This window comes from Rhinopithecus roxellana, chromosome 10 (assembly GCF_007565055.1).
Source record: "Rhinopithecus roxellana isolate Shanxi Qingling chromosome 10, ASM756505v1, whole genome shotgun sequence".
Taxonomy (NCBI): Eukaryota; Metazoa; Chordata; class Mammalia; order Primates; family Cercopithecidae; genus Rhinopithecus; species Rhinopithecus roxellana.
The window spans coordinates 9095074-9114996 of record NC_044558.1 but is presented as its reverse complement, the minus strand read 5'-3'; the positions used below and the strand labels follow the sequence as shown (position 1 = coordinate 9114996).

General features: G+C 49.5%; 1 long non-coding RNA gene across 1 annotated transcript; it reads left to right on the top strand.

Moving 5' to 3' along the window:
* The first annotated feature begins 5438 nt into the window (after nt 1-5438).
* LOC115899964 lies at nt 5439-18813 on the top strand. The gene is made up of 3 exons (XR_004059588.1): nt 5439-5667; nt 17210-17452; nt 18724-18813. It is a non-coding gene; the product is annotated as an uncharacterized LOC115899964 (long non-coding RNA).
* Nucleotides 18814-19923: the final 1110 nt, after the last annotated feature.

Below are 19923 nucleotides of genomic sequence, written 5' to 3'. Positions count from 1 at the left end.
AGTCTCGCTCTATCGCCCGGACTGGAGTGCAGTGGCCGGATCTCAGCTCACTGCAAGCTCCGCCTCCCAGGTTTACGCCATTCTCCTGCCTCAGCCTCCCGAGTAGCTGGGACTACAGGCGCCGCCACCTCGCCCGGCTAGTTTTTGTATTTTTTTTTTTTTTTTAGTAGAGATGGGGTTTCACCGTGTTAGCCAGGATGGTCTCGATCTCCTGACCTCGTGATCCGCCCGTCTCGGCCTCCCAAAGTGCTGGGATTACAGGCTTGAGCCACCGCGCCCGGCCTATTTTTCTTTTTGAGATGGAGTCTCCCTCTGTTGCCCAGCCTCAACTTCCCAGGCTCAAGTGACCTTCCTGCCTCACCCTCCCAAGTAGCTGGGACTGCAGGCAGGCACCACCACATCTGGCTAATTTTTTTACTATTTGGGAGAGTTGGGGGTCTCACTATGTTGCCCAGCCTGGTCGTGAGCTCCTGGCCTCAAGCGATCCTCCCTCCTCAGCCTCCCAAAGTGCTGAGAGTACAGGCACAAGCCACCACGCCTGGCCCACACTGGACGTTTCTTAGTTTTTTTTTCCTGCCTGGGCCACTACCTACGTGGTGTGTTAATAGCTCTCAAGGCTCTTAGCTTGGCCCACACTGCTCGCTCCTCTGGGCGAACCACGAGTATTTCCAAAGCCGACCAGCCTCTCCGGGGACTCTCTGTCTCTGTCTGTCTCTCTTTGCCTCTCTCTGTCTCTGTCTCTCCCTCCCTGTTTCCATCTCTGTGTGTCTCTGTCTCTGTGTGTCTGTGTGTGTGTGTCTCCGTCTCTGTCTCTGTCTCTGTCTCCTCCCCTGCTCTCAGCATCAGTATTTACCCACTGGCCTCAGGCAAAGGCTTCAGAGAAGGGAAAGCAGCCTTTTCTTACCCCCTCCCTTCCTCTCAGGCACAGGAGGCATGCCTTTTGTTTGCTTGTTTTTATAATCATTCTTTGTAAGCAGTACATTCAAATGGCAAAACATATAAGCAGTAAGAATGTGCAATGAAAAAAACCAGTCTCCCCACCCACTTCCTTGTTGCCCTTTGCCACACCAGCCACTGTGACCTTCACTATCTTTCTAGGGACTTTTACACATAAACAAGCTCAGGGCGCCTCTTTTTACACAAAAGATACCATCTTATACCCACCCACCTGTATCATGCTTTTTGGAAAAAATATGGAAAAGTAAGAGTATAATAAATGAAGTCTCCACCAACCAGAGTTGATAAAAACATTTAGTATAGTTGTTTTTTTTTCTTTTTTTACATAAAAAATAAGGAAAATGCTACAGATGAAGTCTGAAATATTCTGTGGCCTTCGGGGCCAGTTCTGTGGCCTTCCTCCCATCCTTAGAGGGGAGCACTATCAGGAATTATTTACACCCTTTCTGTAATTGTTTCTATATCATATACATACATATGTACATCTGTGAACAATATATAGCATGATTTTGCACAATAATCATGTTTCATATCCCTTCCCCCTACTGACAGACGTTTAGGTTCTTTTAGACTTTGCTCCTCAAATAATGCTGCAGGAAATCTCTTGTGCAGACATCTTTGTGCACATGTGTGAGTGTATCTGTAGGACAATTTTGTAGAGGCGGGCTTACTGGATCAAAAGATATGCGCGTTTGATAGATTGTTTCAAAGAAAGGGTACCAATTTTTACTCCCACCAATTATGCACGGAACACCTATTTCTCCACATCTTCTTTCACATAGAAGTTTATCAAAGTTTTTAATTTTTACTCATCTAATACATAAAAAAAGCCTCTTACACTTTGAATTTATGTATTGGAAACCATGTATTGGTAACTATTAGAAATAGAATTATTTATTTTATTATAAGTGAGGGTGAGCACCTTTTCATGTGTTTGAAGGCCAGGCAGGCTGGGCATGGTGGCTCACGCCTGTAATTGCAGCACTTTGGGAGGCCGAGGTGGGCAGATCATCTGAGATCAGGAGTTCAAGACCAGTGTGAACAACGTGGAGAAACTCCGTCTCTACTAAAAAATACAAAATTAGCCAGGTGTGGTGGCACATGCCTGTAATCCCAGCTACTTGGGAGGCTGAGGCAGGAGAATCACTTGAACCTGGGAGGCGGAGGTTGCAGTGAGCTGAGTCATGCCATTGCACTCCAGCCTGGGCAACAAGAGCAAAAACTCTGTCTCAAAAAAAAAAAAAGAAAGAAAGCCAGGCATATTTCTTCTTCTATGGTTTTTTAAGGTCTTTTGCCCATTATTCTTTGGGGCTGATTATCTTATTGACTCTGAAGTGTACTTTGCATGTGAAGAAAATTAACTGTCATATGTGTTGCAAATATTTTCCCCGTTAATTGCTTATATTTTGGTTCATCTTAGCTATTTTTGCCACATGGAAATTTTTAATTTTTATGCAGTCAATTTTATCAATACTAATGTTTTTTTGTTTGTTTGTTTTGTTTGTTTGGTTTTTTTTTTGAGACGGAGTCTCGCTCTGTCACCCAGGCTGGAGTGCAGTGGCGCAATCTCAGCTCGCTGCAAGCTCCGCCTCCTGGGTTTATGCCATTCTCCTGCCTCAGCCTCCGAGTAGCTGGGACTACAGGCGCCCGCCACCACGCCCGGCTAGTTTTTTGTATTTTTTAGTAGTGACGGGGTTTCACCATGTTAGCCAGGATGATCTCGATCTCCTGACCTCGTGATCCGCCCGTCTCGGCCTCCCAAAGTGCTGGGATTACAGGCTTGAGCCACCGCGCCCGGCCAATACTAATGTTTTTAAGTGGAGATACACTTTCTGTTTTCTTTTAATTTTCTTCATTTCTCCCTTACTTCCCATTTCTAACTCAAATCATACCTCAGATTCCTGGGTCTAGGGTGATAGCAACAGCTGGAAGCCACCTGAGTTAATCCAGGTGAACCCTGGAGGTTCAACACAACCCCGAAGGCTCCAGGGGCCCTTGACTCAACTTTGCCCTGCTGTATATTTATAGGGTATCCTAACTCTGTCCTAAGCACTGACACTTCCCAGAGTTCTTTCAATCTGAAGAAACCTCTGGTTCCAAGTTGGTCTCCTTAAAGACCCCTGCCCCAGGCAGCTCTTCACCCTTGGAAGCACCACGACAAGGCTGGCACAGGGAGGCTGGGACCTTAGTGACCTACTGCTGCTTTTCCATTTGTTTCACTCCCCGTGGAGCCCGGGTTTCTTACTGGCAGAGAAGCGAAAGGGAGAAAACAAGAATGGACTCATGCTGCCTAGACTTGGAGATTATCAGTGTGAACTTGTGCTTTCCAATACAAAGATGGAGAGAGAGATACAGGTGTAAAAGTGTGTGTTATATTTTGAATCTACCTTTGTGTGTTCTTCATTTTTATTATTTTATTTTATTCATTTATTTTTGAAACAGGGTCTTGCTCTGTTACCCAGACTGGAGCACGGTGGTGAGATCATAGCTTACTGCAGCCTTGACCTCCTGGGCTCAAGTGGTCCTCCCACCTCAGCCTCCTGAGTAGCTGAGACCACAGGTGCGTACCAACCACACCCAGCTAATTTTTCTATGTTTTGTAGAGACAGGTTTACACCATGTTGCTCAGGTTGGTCTCAAATTCCTGGGCTCAAGTGATCCTCCTGTCCCAGCCTCCCAAAGTGCTGGGATTACAGGCAAGAGCCACTGCGCCCGGCCTTGTGTGTCTTTAAATTTGTTGTTGTTGTTGTTTGTTTGTTTGTTTTTTGAGACAGAGTCTCGCTCTGTCATCCAAGCTGGAGTGCAATGGCATGGTCTCGACTCACTGCAAACTCCACCTCCCCGGTCAAGTGATTCTCCTGCCTCAGCCTCCCAAGTAGCTGGGATTACAGGCACCTGCCACCACCCTTGACTAATTTTTGTATTTTTAGTAGAGATGGGGTTTCACCATGTTGGCCAGGCTGGTATCGAACTGCTGACTTCGTGATCCACCCACCTCGGCCTCCCAAAGTGCTGGGATTACAGGCGTGAACCACCGCACCCTGCCTTTAAATGTCTTACACGCACATCCTTGTCATCGTTTTCATTTAATTACTCTCCTCTAGTTTGTAAGGGCAGGGCCATAGCGGGCCAGTCCCAAGGCCATGATGGGCCAGTCCCAGCATTCTTTCCCCTTCTCTCTACCCGAACACAAAGGTCTGCACAAAACACCATGATTCAGTCATTGGGGATTAAAAATTAAGACCGAGGAAAAAGCAAAATAAAACCAGATCATGCCGGCGCGGAGGCTCACGCCTGTAATTCCAGCACTTTGGGAGGCCGAGACAGGCGGATCACGAGGTCAGGAGATCAAGACCATTCTGACTAACACAGTGAAACCCCGCCTCTACTAAAAATACAAAAAATTAGCCGGGTGTGGTGGCGGGCGCCTGTAGTCCCAGCTACTCGGGAGGCTGAGGCAGGAGAATGGCGTGAACCCGGGAGGCGGAGCTTGCAGTGAGACCAGATCGCGCCACTGCACTCCAGCCTGGGCGACAGGGCAAGACTCCGTCTCAAAAACAAAACAAAACAAAACAAAACAAAACAAAACAAAAAACACCAAGATCATTATTTGTCGTTGAGGACTGGGTGGGCATTCCCTCATTCTTCTTGCCTTCCATGGTCTATCTCAGCAGCTTGACATTCTGCACCTTCTATTAGCTTGTGGCCTGGCTGCATCCTCCCTACAGACATTTTACCCCTAAGCAGCCTCCTTCCTTCCTCCCTTCCTTTCCTCCTTCCTTCCCTTCTGTTTTCCTCCTTCCTTCCTTCCCTCCTTCCTTTCTTTCCTTCTCCCTCCCTTCATCCCTTCCCTCCTTTCCCTCCATCCTTCCTTTCCTCCTTCTTTCCCTCCCTCCTTTCTTCCTTTTTTTAAAAAAAAATTTTTTTTTTTGGTTTTTGTTTTTGTTTTTTTTTTTTTTTTTTGAGACGGAGTCTCGCTCTGTCACCCAGGCTGGAGTGCAGTGGCCGGATCTCAGCTCACTGCAAGCTCCGCCTCCCGGGTTTACGCCATTCTCCTGCCTCAGCCTCCCGAGTAGCTGGGACTACAGGCGCCCGCCACCTCGCCCGGCTAGTTTTTTGTATTTTTTTAGTAGAGACGGGGTTTCACCGTGTTAGCCAGGATGGTCTCGATCTCCTGACCTCGTAATCCGTCCGTCTCGGCCTCCCAAAGTGCTGGGATTACAGGCTTGAGCCACCGCGCCCGGCCTTTTTTAAAATATCTTTCTTTCTTTCCTTTCTTCCTCAATTCCCTCCTTCATCAAATGTTTACTGCACTGCTAACAGAGCCCATGCTGTGCTTGGTGCTGACAATTCTGTAGTGAACAGTGCGACAGATAACTGGTGCCGCCTTCAGCAAGCATACAATCTAGCAGGCATCCTACAGTGAACTGGCCACTACATAACTCAGCACCGTCTTCCAGAGGCCCCAGCTGTAGCCGCTTTCAAGCCTCCAGCAGGAAACTATGTCCTTAACAAAATCATTGTTCTCTCGCCACCAGAGGAGAGAGCCGCTAAGTGCTCTGACTCCCTTGCTTCCAGCCCGTTAATACGAATTGGGATTTTGTGGCTTCACACGCATTGGCTCACGATCCTCACAGCGGGGAGGGAAGACGCCACGACCTGCATTGTACAGACAGGAGGCGCAGGAACTTGCTGGAGACCACAAAGCAGGTTCGTGCCGAGGTGGTGGGAAGCGACTCTCAGGCTGGGTGAGACCCTGAAGGCCGCCCTGTCCAGCCAGTTGTTTTCTCCGGGGCTTCTGCTTCCGGACTGTCTTCCTAGACGAGACAGCAGGCTGGGGCGGCCCTGCCTCCCAAGGGCCGCGCTGAGTGCCCAGTGCACCCCTTCACTCCGCACTCTGCCCCAGCGGACCCCCCGGCTCCCTCATGTTCACGCGCAGGTGCGCTGAGTTCACGGGCAGGTGCGCTGAGTTCACGGGCAGGTGTGCTGAGTTCACGGGCAGGTGCGCTGAGTTCACGGGCAGGTGCGCTGAGTTCACGGGCAGGTGCGCTGGCTGAGACACGGAAGAGCGGGCAGCTCCTCCAGGGTACAGGCCTCCTCCGGCCGGGCCCTGGGCGACGGGCGATAAGGAAGGCAGGGTCCCCATCCTTGCAGTTGCAGTTGGTGGGTGAGGGGGCTAACCGAGCTGCAGGAAACTCTGCCTGTGCCCTGAGGGAATCTCACGGAGGGTGAGCGGAACACGCTCCGAGTCCTCTCTCGCGACAGCGGCCTCTCAGGAGGGAGGCGGGAAGTGAGGAGGGGGAGGCGGAGGGGGGCGGAACCTCCGGGGGCGCAGCTCAGGCAGCGCAGGCCGCGGCCACAGAGGCTGGGGCTGTGAGCGAGAGGAAGTCCGAGAGGGGAGAGGAAAACAGCCGCGGGGCCGCGAGGCCAGGAAGCGGGAATCTGGACAGGGGCAAATTCGCCCCAGTCTGCAAACGTTCTTGAGCCAACTCTGCAGTGGGAGAAAACAGGAAGAGAGGGCTGGACAGCGGGCGCTGCAGCGGGGGAAGGCTGAGAGGATGCACGTGTGACTCGCTCGGCGCCCGCGGAGGTGCCCGTCCGCGCTGTGAGCAGCTGGCATGGCCCCGCGGGGTGGGGAGTCGCTGCGGACGGCGCCTGAAAACAGTTCCCGGCGAGGGAAGGGGAGCCATTTCCCGAGGGCGGAGCTGCGGCCCCGCCTCCCCCGCGCCGCGCGCCGAGTCCGTCGCGAGGCCGTCGAGGGCACAGGGAACTCGCGGCTGCTGCTGGGGTGTGGTTGGGGTGGCTGGCAGTGGGAGAGCCCGGCACGGGAGGGGCGAAGATGAAGTCAGGGAGGGCACACGGCTCCGGGAGGGCGGTGCCGAGGCGGAGGAGACAGCAAGGGTGGGGCCGCAGGGGGCCGCAGGGGGCGCTGAGCACGGAGGCTTCAGGTCCCGAAGGAGTGACGGACCCTCGGCTAGCTCGCTGGGGGATGTGGGGCTGGGAGGAAGACGCCCGCGCGCCCCTGACCCTCGGTGCTTTGCAGAGGGGCCCCAAGGTGGGCGGAGGGCAGGGACCAACCGGCAGAGAGGCGGGTCAGGCTGGGGAGGCGGCTGAGCGAAGGGCTGCAGCAGCGGGGTGTGAGGACCCTGAGAGCAGCACCTCCCGCCGGCATGGGGGTGCCCGGAGGCGAAGAGCCTTCACCCAGAGGGGTTTCAACTGAATGACATTGTCAGAGAAAAGCCAGGATCCATTGAGGCAAGAAGTATTAAAAGTATTTTAGGGAAAGTCGTTTAAAGCTCTATAAGATTGTATTTTCATGGAATCTTCTAGATTCTTCCCCTAGAGTCAGAGTTGGATTTTCCATTAAGTGAATGAAGCCCGAGTTTCGGGGCCTCTCCCTCGCCTTTTAAGTCCCTGTTCATAATTTGGTATTTGTAATTATTTAAACCGCCCCACCCTGATTATATAACTTTTAGATCTCGCAGAAGCTTAGCCAGTCTCTGCCTTAGAGCTCCAGGAGTTGGGAGGATGAAAGAACTTCCATGTTTTGATTTTCAAACAATTTCCCTGCTCTTGCATTGTTAAAAGATACGCAGGAATAAGTGTTCTAGCTGGGAGTGAATTTTTTTCTTAACATTTTTTGGCCTGGATACTATCTGAAGGTGTTACTGTGACCTTGGTGAGGACACAAGTTACCCAATACTGCCCAGCTCAGGGTAAAGGTTAGGTGGCACGTTGGCGGGACATGTGACTCACATGCACAGGTGTGTTCCTTGGAAGGAAGGCTTGGACCAGGCACCTGCGTTTGCCCAAGTGTTTCTAGCAAACACGGGGACCCGAGTGTCTAAGCACAGGCCCATTTTATAGGGGTGAAACCCTACCCACCTCCCCCTCCTGAGAACTATGCCTTCCCAGCCAGAAGTCACTCATACAGAATGTTCCCAACTTATGAATGGGCATTGTTCTCAGAAAGAGAATTTGTTTTGTTTTTTTTTTGTTTTTGAGACGGAGTCTCGCTGTCACCCAGGCTGGAGTGCTGTGGCCGGATCTCAGCTCACTGCAAGCTCCGCCTCCCGGGTTCACGCCATTCTCCTGTCTCAGCCTCCCGGGTAGCTGGGACTACAGGCGCCGCCATGTCGCCCGGCTAGTTTTTTGTAGTTTTTAGTAGAGACGGAGTTTCACCGTGTTAGCCAGGATGGTCTCGATCTCCTGACCTCGTGATCCGCCCGTCTCGGCCTCCCAAAGTGCTGGGATTACAGGCTTGAGCCACAGCGCCCGGCCCAGAAAGAGAATTTGTAAGTCAGTTGTTTAGAAAGGGAAGGCATCTCCCCAGATAAACAAGTGTATGTGTGATCTTTGTTATTCAGGACAGCCCAAAAGAACATTTTTGTGTCCCAGAAATCAAGGACTGTACAATGGTAACAGAAAACTCCAGCTGGTGGAATCATGTGGCCCTCAGAAAATGCCTTCCAACTTCTAGCCTGAGATCCTGGGAATCATCTCCCCTGTCACAGACCTGTGAGGAGGGGAGACACTTACCAGCTCCAGGCCCCTGTTGTGGCTGCCATGGCCTGGGGCAGAGGCCAGTGAGGAGAAGCAGCTGGGTATAGGCAGCCAGGCCACAGGGGTTGGGGGGCAGAGTCCATTCCCAGAGCTCCTTTCAGAGTCTGCCCCCTGCCCATGTCCTCTGAGGGCCCAGGAGTGGGCCTCCTTCCCTTTGCCTTCTTGAAATTCCCTTGGCCAGGAGCGGTGGCTTGCTCCTCTAATCCCAGCACTTTGGGAGGCCGAGGCGGGCGGATCACTTGAGGTCAGGAGATAAGAGACCAGCCTGGCCAGCATGGTGAAACCTCGTCTCTACTAAAAAAAATTCAAAAGTTAGCCAGGCATGGTGGCACACACCTGTAATTCCAGCTACTCAGGAGGCTGAGGCAGGAGAATCTCTTGAGCCTGGGAGGCAGAGGTTGCAGTGAGCTGAGATCATGCCACTGCACTCCAACCTGGGTGATAAGAGTGAGGCCCTGTCTCAAAAAAAAAAAAAAAGAAGTTTCCTAAGTCGTCTATTTCTTAGGACAAAGTGGTAAACAGACTGGGGAGGATTAAAAAAAAAAAAAGACTCCCATGTGAGTGGGGGTGGAAGGTGGGATGCTCATTTTTCAGGTACCGGCCTTCTCAGGAAGACCAACATAGAGAAGGATGGTGGATTTCTGGGTATACAAAAGACCAAACAAATCCAGATCATCAACGTTAGACCCCTTGCATTTGTGGTTGGCTTCAGTTGAGATGATTCCTAAGAGCTTACATAATAAACTTTAATTTTTAAAAAAAGCATATTTTCATTGATCTTGCCATGATATAAGCAAGCTCTATCTTTTTTTTTTTTTTTTTTTTTTTGAGGTGGAGTCTCGCTCTGTCGCCTGGGCTGGAGTGCAGTGGCCGGATCTCAGCTCACTGCAAGCTCTGCCTCCTGGGTTCCCGCCATTCTCCTGCCTCAGCCTCCCGAGTAGCTGGGACTGTAGGCGCCCGCCATCTTGCCTGGCTGTTTTTTTGTATTTTTTAGTAGAGACGGGGTTTCACCGTGTTAGCCAGGATGGTCTCGATCTGCTGACCTCGTGATCCACCCGTCTCGGCCTCCCAAAGTGCTGGGATTACAGGCTTGAGCCACCGCGCCCGGCCGCAAGCTATATCTTATACACTTATCTATATCTATATAAGATACACCATTACCATTTTCTTTTTTAATACAGGGTCTTGGTCTGTCACCCAGGCTGGAGTGAAGTGGCTTAATCCTAGCTCACTGCAACCTCAAACTTCTGGGCTCAAGTAATCCTCCTACCTCAGCCTCCCAAAGTGCTGGGATTACAGGCACGAACCACCATGCCCGGGCTTAATATTTTAAAAGTTTATATTTTGCAAGAGGCTTTCACATCCATGTTATTTAATTTGAGGTAGAGAGAGTATTATTTCTGTTTTATTGCTGAGGAAACTGCCTGGAATCACTTAACTAGTTGGTTGGGAAGCCAGTTCCTCTCTACGGAATCCTGTGCCCTTGCTGTGTTTAGAGGCTGATTAACTCCTGAAAGGGAGACGGGACACACGGAACCCTCTAGTTGAAATGAATCTCCGACCGGGCGCGGTGGCTCAAGCGTGTAATCACAGCACTTTGGGAGGCCGAGACGGGCAGATCACGAGGTCAGGAGATTGAGACCATCCTGGCTAACACGGTGAAACCCCGTCTCTACTAAAAATACAAAAGAAAAATTAGCCAGGTGTAGTGGCGGGCGCCTGTAGTCCCAGCTACTCGGGAGGCTGAGGCAGGAGAATGGCGGGAACCCGGGAGGCGGAGCTTGCAGTGAGCCGAGATCGTGCCCCTGCACTCCAGCCTGGGCGACAGAGCGAGACTCCGCCTCAAAAACAAACAAAAAGAAATGAATCTCCAGAGAATGTCTGGTTTTCTCCCTGGCTCTAGACTCTACTAAATTCTAAAAACATCTAAATGCTCAGCCAGCACTTTGGGAGGTCGAGGTGGGTGGATCGCCTAAGGTCAGGAGTTTGAGACCAGCCTGGCCAACATGGCAAAACCCATCTCTACTAAAAATAGGAAAATTAGCCAGGTGTGGTGGCATGCGCCTGTAGTTCCAGCTACTAGGGAGGCTGAGGCAGGAGAATCGCTTGAGCCTGGGGGGAGGAGGTGGCAGTGAGCCGAGATCTCGCCACTGCACTCCAGCCTGGGCAACGAGCAAGACTGTCTTAAAAAAAAAAAGCCATGCTGTATTTCTACCTTTGGTTTGGTCTTTTTGTTACAAAAAAGAAAAAAAGTTTGGTGAGCAGAGAAAGTGTTTCTGAGTACTTTGTCGGAAAAAAGCAATAAGGGGCTTGGAAAACAAAGAACTACCCTGTGGTGACTGGGTCAGTTCACGACAGTCCACAGCAGAACTGAAATAATAACGAATGCAAGAATGGGATCATATACATTTTCCAGAGCACTTTCTCACTTCCTGTGGCAGCTAAACTTTGCGGAAACCCTGAGCCGGCACTGGGAACTGAGAAGCAAATAAAGCCTGGAAGCCTGATCCTTCTTCCTCAGAGGCTCTTGAACAAATTGACGACAGAGCCAGGGCTACAATTCTGGTTTCTTGACCCTGGGATTAAAAAACCAAATCTCTGACCTGACCCCTGGCACGGTGGTTTAGGGCTGTAATCCCAGGACTTTGGGTGGCCAAGGCAGGAAGATTGCTTGAGCCCAGGAGTTTGAGGCCAGCCTAGGCAACACAGTGAGACCCCAGTCTCTACAAAAAATGGCTTAAAAAAAATAGCCGGTCATGGTAGCGCACACTGGTGGTCTGAGCTACTTGGGAGGCTGAGGCAGGAGGAATACTTGAGTCTAGGAATTCGAGACCAGCCTGGGCAATATAGTGAGACCCTGTCTCTACAAAAAATGAACAAAATTGTCTGGCTTGCACCTGTAGTCCTGGCTACTGAGGAGGCTGAGATGGGAGGATCTCTTGAGCCCAAGAGATCAAGTCTCCAGTGAGCTATGATTGAGCTACTGCACTCCAGCCTGGGTGACAGAGTGAGACTCTGTCTGAAAATAAATAAATAAATACATAAATAAATAAATAAAGCCAAATTTCTCTGCCCATCAAAAAGTCAAGTTGACTTCACAGATTAACACAGTTTTCACTTGGGTGAGTTCTTACTTCAGCGTGCAGCCCAGGTTCTCAAGTTCAGGACTGCTGAAGACAGCCCCTGGGGACTTGCTCAAGTGAGAACAAGAAGCCCCAGTTGGATTCTGGCCCAGTCCTAGGGCAGAGCCAGCGGCATGTGTGCAACTGTGTGGTTGCTGGCTTTTCCCTGCTCAGGCCTGCATGGGAGCCAGCGACATTCAGAGGCTTTGTTTGATATATGATCCGTCAGGTCTGTCCACATTTGTGAGCTGCGTGATCTGGTACGGTCTGATTGCGAGGCTGTTTGGATGCACATAGTCTCCTGTGCGTCTCTCCGAAGCTGTAGAACCAGGTCACAGATGATGCAGGCCAAGCTTAGGGCTTGGGTTTGCCTCACAAACATTCCCTTCCTCATCTGATCACCTAATGCTGGTCCAACTGACCACACTGAAGACTAGAAACAGATCCAGGAAATAAAGTCCACACATTTTATCATTTGGGAGGATTTGGGGATGAACTCTGATTTTAGTCTTTTGCGAGATGCTAATCCAGGTCAGTTTACCATTCCTCCATTCCTTCCTTCTCCAAGGTCCAATCTTTTTTTTTTTATTTAAGAAATAGAGTCTCGCACCAGGTGCGGTGGCTCACGCCTGTAATCCCAGCACTTTGGGAGGCTGAGGTGGGATGATCACGAGGTCAGGAGTTTGAGACCAGCCTGGCCAATATGGTGAAACCCCATCTTTACTAAAAATACAAAAAAATTAGCTAGGCGTTGTGGCGTGTGCCTGTAATCCCAGTTACTCGGGAGTCTGAGGCAGGAGAATTGCTTGAACCCAGAAGGCAGAGGTTGCAGTGAGCCGAGACTGCACCACTGCCAATGGAGAGAGACTCCGTCTCAAAAAAAAAAAAAAAACAGAAATGGAGTCTCACTATGTCGTCCAGGCTGGAGTGCAGAATGCAGTAGCTATTCACAGGCTTGATCATATCACACCACAACCCCAAACTGCTGGACTCAAGCAATGTTCTTTCTCACCTCAGCCTCCAGAGTAGCTGGGACGACAAGTGTGTGCCACCACGCTCACTCCAGGTCCAATGTTGAGTGGGTAGATACTGATGCTTTACTCTGAATTCCCATCCTTAGACCTCTAACAGCCTGAGGCCCTGGCTACGTTTCCTCTAAACCCAACTCTCTCTGCAAATGGCCATGTTACTGCATGGAAGGCTTGGTGTAGTCAAATGTAATCACATATTATAGCTATCATCATGCCACTGCACTCCAGCCTGGGTTGCAGTGAGACCCTGTCTCAAAAATCCCCTATTATAGCTGCAAAGCAGAATCACCCAAGGCATCTTTTTAAAACACAGAGTCGATCCCAGACCACACCCCAAATTCACTTAATCAGAATCTCAAGGCCTGGGCCCTAGGAATCTGATTTTTTTTTTCAGTAGAGACAAGGTCTTACTATGTTGTCCAGGCTGGCCTCAAACCCCTGAGCTCAAGTGATTCTCCTGCGTCAGCCTCCCGAAGTGCTCAAATTCCAGGCGTGAGTCATGGTGGCTGGCAGACTCTGAATTTTTAAATGTCCCCAGATGATTTTAATTTAGCCAGATGAAGGGATGGAACCAGTGCCTAGGATGCATGAACTCCCTCCTTACCAGCACCACAAAAAGGGGAAAAAAAACCCACCTCTGTCCCCATCACCACACATTAGGTAGCACTTGAGACTCCTCAGACCAAGGTAGGCAGATACAGCCCAAGCTCTGCTGCACACCCAGTCACCCTCCCTCTCCCATATGAACACCTCCTCCCTCTCATCTGGGCTCATTTTTCTCTGAGCAGGTAGAGACTGTGGGGCCATGAGGAGTCCCAAGAGCTGCTCACTCCACCTCTCTCGTCTAAGACCCTCATCCCTCCACTCCCCTGCTCTGAACCCAGAAGCCCCAGGCGGGAGCTGAGTTACGTAAAGACAAGAGCCACCGTTCCTTCTCTTGCCCCCTCAGTGGGTACACCAGGAAGCGAGCACTGCGTTCTCCCTTGGAATCCCAATACCTGCTTCTGCTTCCTACCTTCTGTCCCAGCAGAGCCTCTCTTAGTGTCCCCTGTTCCAGCATGACATGCAGTTTCAGTGCTGTGATGGGTAGGACTCCATCGCCAGCATGTCACAGTGCCAGGGCCACACTGAGTTTAGGGATGGGGCCTTTGAGCAGCTGAAAACATGTCACTTAATTTGAAAATATTTAAGGTTGTCTCCTTGTGATAGGAGCTCTGCATTCGTGATGGAGTTGAGTCCTGGCACAGAGATCAAGAGGCTGGAAGAGCAGACTGGAAAAGGGAGTTCAGAAGCTCGGTCCATGGCCCTGTCTGCTCCAGATCAGACATGTTAGGAGCTCTTCTGAGTTTAATCTTCACTCTTATTCAAAACCACGGACTCCTAACGCCTGAAAAAGCCAGTGGAGAGAGAGCTTCCCTCTGAGTAAATTCGAGGGAAGCATGTGCTAGAGAATGCACATGGCTGTCTTGTAAAATGAAGCCCTAGGCACCAGCTCTGTATTTCCTACTGAATGTGACCTACCCATCTGGTTCCATTGTCCAAGGCACCAGTTTTCTCTTTGCTTCAATATGTACATCAATGTACTGTCTTCATCGTTTGCATAATTTTCTGTGCCATTTAGCCCTGTATGCTTTATCTGTCCCCCCACCTTTTGTTTTTTTTTTTTGAGACAGGGTCTCACTGCAACCCAGGCTGGAGTGCAGTGGCACGATGATGGCTCACTATAGCCTTGAACTCCTGGGCTCAAGCAATCCTCCCACCTCACCCTCCCCAGTAGCTGGGACTACAGGTATGTGCCACCATGCCTGGATTTTTTTTTTTTTTTTTTTTTTTTTTTTTTTTTTGATGCAGAGTCTCACCGTTACCCAGGCTGGAGGAATGCAGTGGCATGATCATGGCTCACTGCAGCCTCGACCTCTTGTGCTCAGGTGATCCTCCCACTTTTGCTTCCTTAGTAGCTGGGACTACAGGCAGGCACCACCATGCCCAGCTAATTTTTTTTTTTTTTTTTTTTTGTAGAGACAGGGGCTCACTGTGTTGCCCAGGCTGGTCTCGAACTCCTGGACTCATGCAATCTGTCTACTTCGGCCACCCAGAGGGCTGGGAGTACAGGAATAAGCCACTGCATTCAGCCTTTTTTTTTTTTTTGGAGAAACAGGGTCTCATTATGTTGCTCAGGCTGGTTCGAACTCCTGGTCTCAAGTGATCCCCCTGCCTCAGCCCCCGCAAAATGTTGGGATTGCAGGCGTGAGCCACCGCACCTGGCCTGTTCACTTTAGATTCGGGATTCCCAAGTTCCCCCTGCCATATGCCCCTACCAAATGAAACCTCCCAAGTCACTCTTCTCATTCAAAATTCATGGTGGCAAGATGAGGAAGATCATCGTACACTCCCTGAGACATAGAAGGAAATGGGCACCTGTTGTTGCAGGTGACTAGATTCCTTACCCAGAAATCTGCGGAAATTCCTTACCCAGAAATCCACCTGAAAGAGGTCTGGAGTCGGCATGAATTACTAGCTGTGTGAGGCGAAGGATATTGCTTCACCACTCGAGTGTTAGCTTTCCCATCTGAAACACGTGGATAATATTGGCTACACTGCAGAGGCACTGAGAGGGTTACATGTAATGTATGTAAAGCAGCTGGTACACAGTCGTACTCGATAAATGGTAGCTATAATTATTACTCACCTCCTTCATCATAACCTTCAAGCACGAAGAGCACTGTGGATGTCTTGAGGGTCCAGCCGAGTAGGGCAAGGCATTCCTTTCATGTTTTCTTTCCTAACTGCATTGCCCTCCTCACTCAATCTTTTAAAAATAAGTAAAATAAGACTGATCTAATTCTTCCCACATTTATCCAAATGAAAAATCTAGAACTCAGCTTTTCTGCTGTCCAGATTCTGTTTTCTGCCATCAATCCACAAGGACCCACCACCCAACTTTTTAAAAAAATTTACAAGTATACTTTTTTTTTTTTTTTTTTTTTTTTTGAGACAGAGTCTTGCTCTGTCACCCAGGCTGGAGTGCTGCAGTACAATGACATGGTCTCAACTCACTACAACCTCTGCCTCCCAGTTCAAGCGATTTTCCTGCCTCAGCCTACTCAGTAGCTGGGATTACCAGGGTGCAGGCTACCACACCCAACTCATTTTTTTGTATTTTTAGTAGAGATAGGGTTTCACCATGTTGGCCAGGCTGGTCTTGAACTCCTGACCTCAAGTGATCCCCCGCCTCGGCCTCCCAAAGTGCTGGGATTACAGGTGTGAGCCACCGTGCCCAGCCAAAAAAAAAAAAAAAAAAAATTGTTTTGAACCAAGGTGTGAGCCGGAGCTATTTGGCTAGAACTGAGAAGGTAGTGACACTCTGTGGCCAGACGCAGAACTGCAGACCAGTCTGGAGCGGGTTCTGGGCTGACATCTGCTCTGACCTAAGGCTGTGTTCTCTGTCAGGTGAGACGCTAGGTGCATTAAAAAGTTTACTTTCATGTTAGAAAATAAAATGAAGAAGGAAACATAGCACCTAAAAAGTGTGAGTGTAATTATTTCTTATTTTACAAATGTGTCCTGCTGTCATAGCATTCAAGGACTATATGACTTTTGCTGTCAAAACAAGGATAAAAGAAGGCCAGCCACAGGGCGTAAGCCAGTTTTTTGTTTTGTTTTGTTCTGTTTTTCTTTTTGAGACAGAGTTTCGCTCTATTTGCCCAGGCTGGAGTGCGGTGGCGCCATCTCAGCTCACTGCAACCTCTGCCTCCCAGGTTCAAGCGATTCTCCTGCCTCAGCCTCCTGAGTAGCTGGGATTACAGGCACCCACCACCACGCCTGGCTAATTTTTGTATTTTTAGTAGAGACAGGGTTTCACCATGTTGTCCAGGCTGGTCTCAAACTCCTGGCCTCAGGTGATCTACCCGCCTTGACCTCCCAAAGTGCTGGGGTTACAGGCGTGAGCCACCACACCCGGCTGTAAGTCAGTTTTCAAGTGCCTGCTGGGTACCCCCAAGAGCTGTGGAAGATTTGCAGAAACATCCTGGCAACCCTTATCCCTCTCAGGTCTTCCTTTTTGGCATACTCAGGCCTTGAAGAATGAGGAAAATGTGTGAAGGAAGCAATTGATACTGTAGAGTGGTCCTGTCAGAGGGAAAATACCTTTAAATCATTCACAGGAATGACGGGCCTTCAAATACAGCTCAGTATTGAGGACTGAATGCACCTGTAGGGCAGAATGCCAGCCAGGGGCTGTCACTGACTCTATTCTCTGCTTCTTAGCAACCTGGCTCCCTCAGCCCTGCACGGTAGATGAATGGGTGTGTGTCCTGTCCTGGGTTATTCAGAGAACAGAAGCCTTCCTCTTCACACTAGTGGGCTCAAGTTTTTACTTGTAATTTTAGACAATCCTCAGGACTTGTTCCATAATTATGCATTTTCACAGATAAAAGACTCCTCAGTAAAGATATCATGAGAATTTCCAGAGTAAATGCTTAGGGGTGTCATTCACACCAGCCGGATTATGTGTTCTCTGGATCTAACCGTCCGCAGAGAAATTCGCGAGAATGTGAGCGGCTCCTCTCACCTCGATGAGTTCTTCAGCCCCGCCACTCATTGACTTGAACCGCTGCAAAGTCATGCAATGGTGGACAGAGCCCTGACCAGAAGCCCCTCCTGGGAATTTGGGACAAGGAGCAGGAGAGATTCAGAGTCCCTTCCTGTGGCTGGAACCGTGAGAGAGGGAGAGACCTCAGAGGAGAGAGGAGGAAGGGAGAAAGATCCAGAGATGTCCAGGTCAGTTCCTGAAGACCCTGGCGTCTTTGAGACTCCTGGGACCCCTCCTGTCATACTCCTTCATATCTGGCTCAAATTGGTTTCTATTACTTGCAATTTTGATAGAACAAATGATATGATGGACCAGGCAGTTAATCACATTGTGCCTCAGTTTCCTCATCTGTTCATGAAGAAACATCATTCACTCAGCAAATATTTATCGAGTGCTTTCTTTGTGCTAGGCATTGTTGTGGGTGATGGCAGACATAGCAGGGAACAAAAGAGATATTAAAAATTCCTTTATGGAATGTAACTGCTGCTAAAAAGGTCTCTGGAAATAAATATATGAAAGACATAACTTTCAAACCAGGTACCAGCCGAAGAGCTGGCTGACTCAACAGAGAGGGCACCCATATGGGATGGGGCCAGGGTCACTGAAAACAGTACTCACTCCTTTTGGCTTTACAGTAAGATTGGATCAAAAGGGTTCACCTTTTCTATAGTGTCTTTTCTTTCACATCTTTCCTTGGGCCCCCGCTGAAGTCCCCTCCTGATACTCTGCTGTAGGCCTCCCCACCACCCGGTTTCCACACCAGCAAACCCTCTTGCCCCGAGTGATTTGAGTCTGTTCTCGTTCTCTCTCTCTCTCTCTCTCTCGCTCGCTCGCTCGCTCTCTCTCTCTCTCTCTCGTTCTCTCTCTCTCTATCTCTCTCTCTCTCTCTCAATACTGCAGTTTCCTTCTGGCTTTGGCTGGGAGCAGCTTTCAGTCTATTTTCAGTTCTGTGGAGCAGCAGATAATACACATACATCTGTAATTCTTAAAATCTCATTTGAACCATCCCTCCTCCCACCCAGTTGTTTATCAAAACGACTTAGGAGGCCTAAATTAACTGATTCGGCTCTGTCTGCTGCTGCTGCTGCTTCTGGTAGGGTTGCAAATGAGCATCGTGAAGACCAAGAGATCTGCAGCAAGAAGGAGGAAGCAAGGACTGGAAAATCTACACGAGGAATGCCCAAACTCTCCCACAAGCTAGAAACTTAATTGTGGATGGGGTTCAGCCTTCCACACTGCCTGATGTCCCATCCTCAATGCTGGGCCCAAAGCTTCTTACTTCAGAGAAAAATGGGCAAACTCCCATACTTCTTATGTAAAAGCAGAATGAAAGCGCCCGCCCTTTACTTACTGTTTTAGTATCAACACAATGCAGAGATTCTTACATAATAAAGAACTAACAGTAACACTTAGCAACCATGGCTCACAGCCCTTCTCAGCTCCCCAACATTCCTTCTAGAGATATGAAGCCTGTCATCACCAGCCAGGCAGAGGACAAACATTTCCAATAAAGACAGACAACCCAGGCTCTGCGACGTCTCAGCCAGAAGTGGTGAGTTGTTTTTAATTTTTGACATATTCCATGCCTCTGGTGCCTCTCCACCTCCACCCCCAAATTAGTGAAAAATATTCATTCCTGTGTGCCTAAGTGCATGAGCGCGCACACACACACACACGTTCTCCCAAAATCCATGTGCCCAGTGTCAGTGGTGTCTGGCAAGGAGCAGAGCCTGTTTTAAGATGGAAACACTGTTTTCCCCACGCTCTCAGGGTGGTGTGGCTCTCCGCCCAAGGAATAGGCTTGTCTGATAAACTACTGCATCTGTAAGATCTCTATCTCATGGAGGACATCTTGCTAGTTCCTAAAACTCCAGGGGATGATGGAGCTTAAATAAGGTACTAATGAGAGGAAGCAGGGCAGAATTTCCAAGGCAACAGCCAATTTGAGGTTTTTTTTTTTTTTTTTTGAGATGGAGTCTCGCTCTGTCGCCCAGGCTGGAGTGCAGTGGCCGCATCTCAGCTTACTGCAAGCTCCGCCTCCTGGGTTCACGCCATTCTCCTGCCTCAGCCTCCCGAGTAGCTGGGACTACAGGCGCCTGCCACCTCGCCCGGCTAGTTTTTTGTATTTTTTAGTAGAGATGGGGTTTCACCGTGTTAGCCAGGATGGTCTTGATCTCCTGACCTCGTGATCCGCCCGTCTCGGCCTCCCAAAGTGCTGGGATTACAGGCTTGAGCCACCACAACCGGCCCAATTTGAGGTTTTAATACAAAGAGTAAGTTTTGTTTCTCCCCTCAAAGGATGGAGAGTGGAAGAGAACAAAATGGGCTCTCCAAGTAAGGACTTAGAATCCAAGTTCTGGAGACTGTCCACGATGCTTGGATGAATGGAAGCCTGCCCTACCCTTAACCATACCTGTGACTGCCTTCCTGTCCTCCCATCCTCTAGCTGTCCATCCTGTCTTTTTATTAAATGGAGGCAGTCAGGCATACCTTTATCTTAATTTTTGAAGATAAGGCAAAGATAAATAGCTAAGAACACATCGCCTTATGATAGACATTCAGGAATTAGATCAGTAGGTCTCTACCCATCCTAGACAGAGGAGGGAGGTGGAACATCCCAAGGCAAATCAGTTCTGCTCTGTGCCAGAAAGCTCTTTCC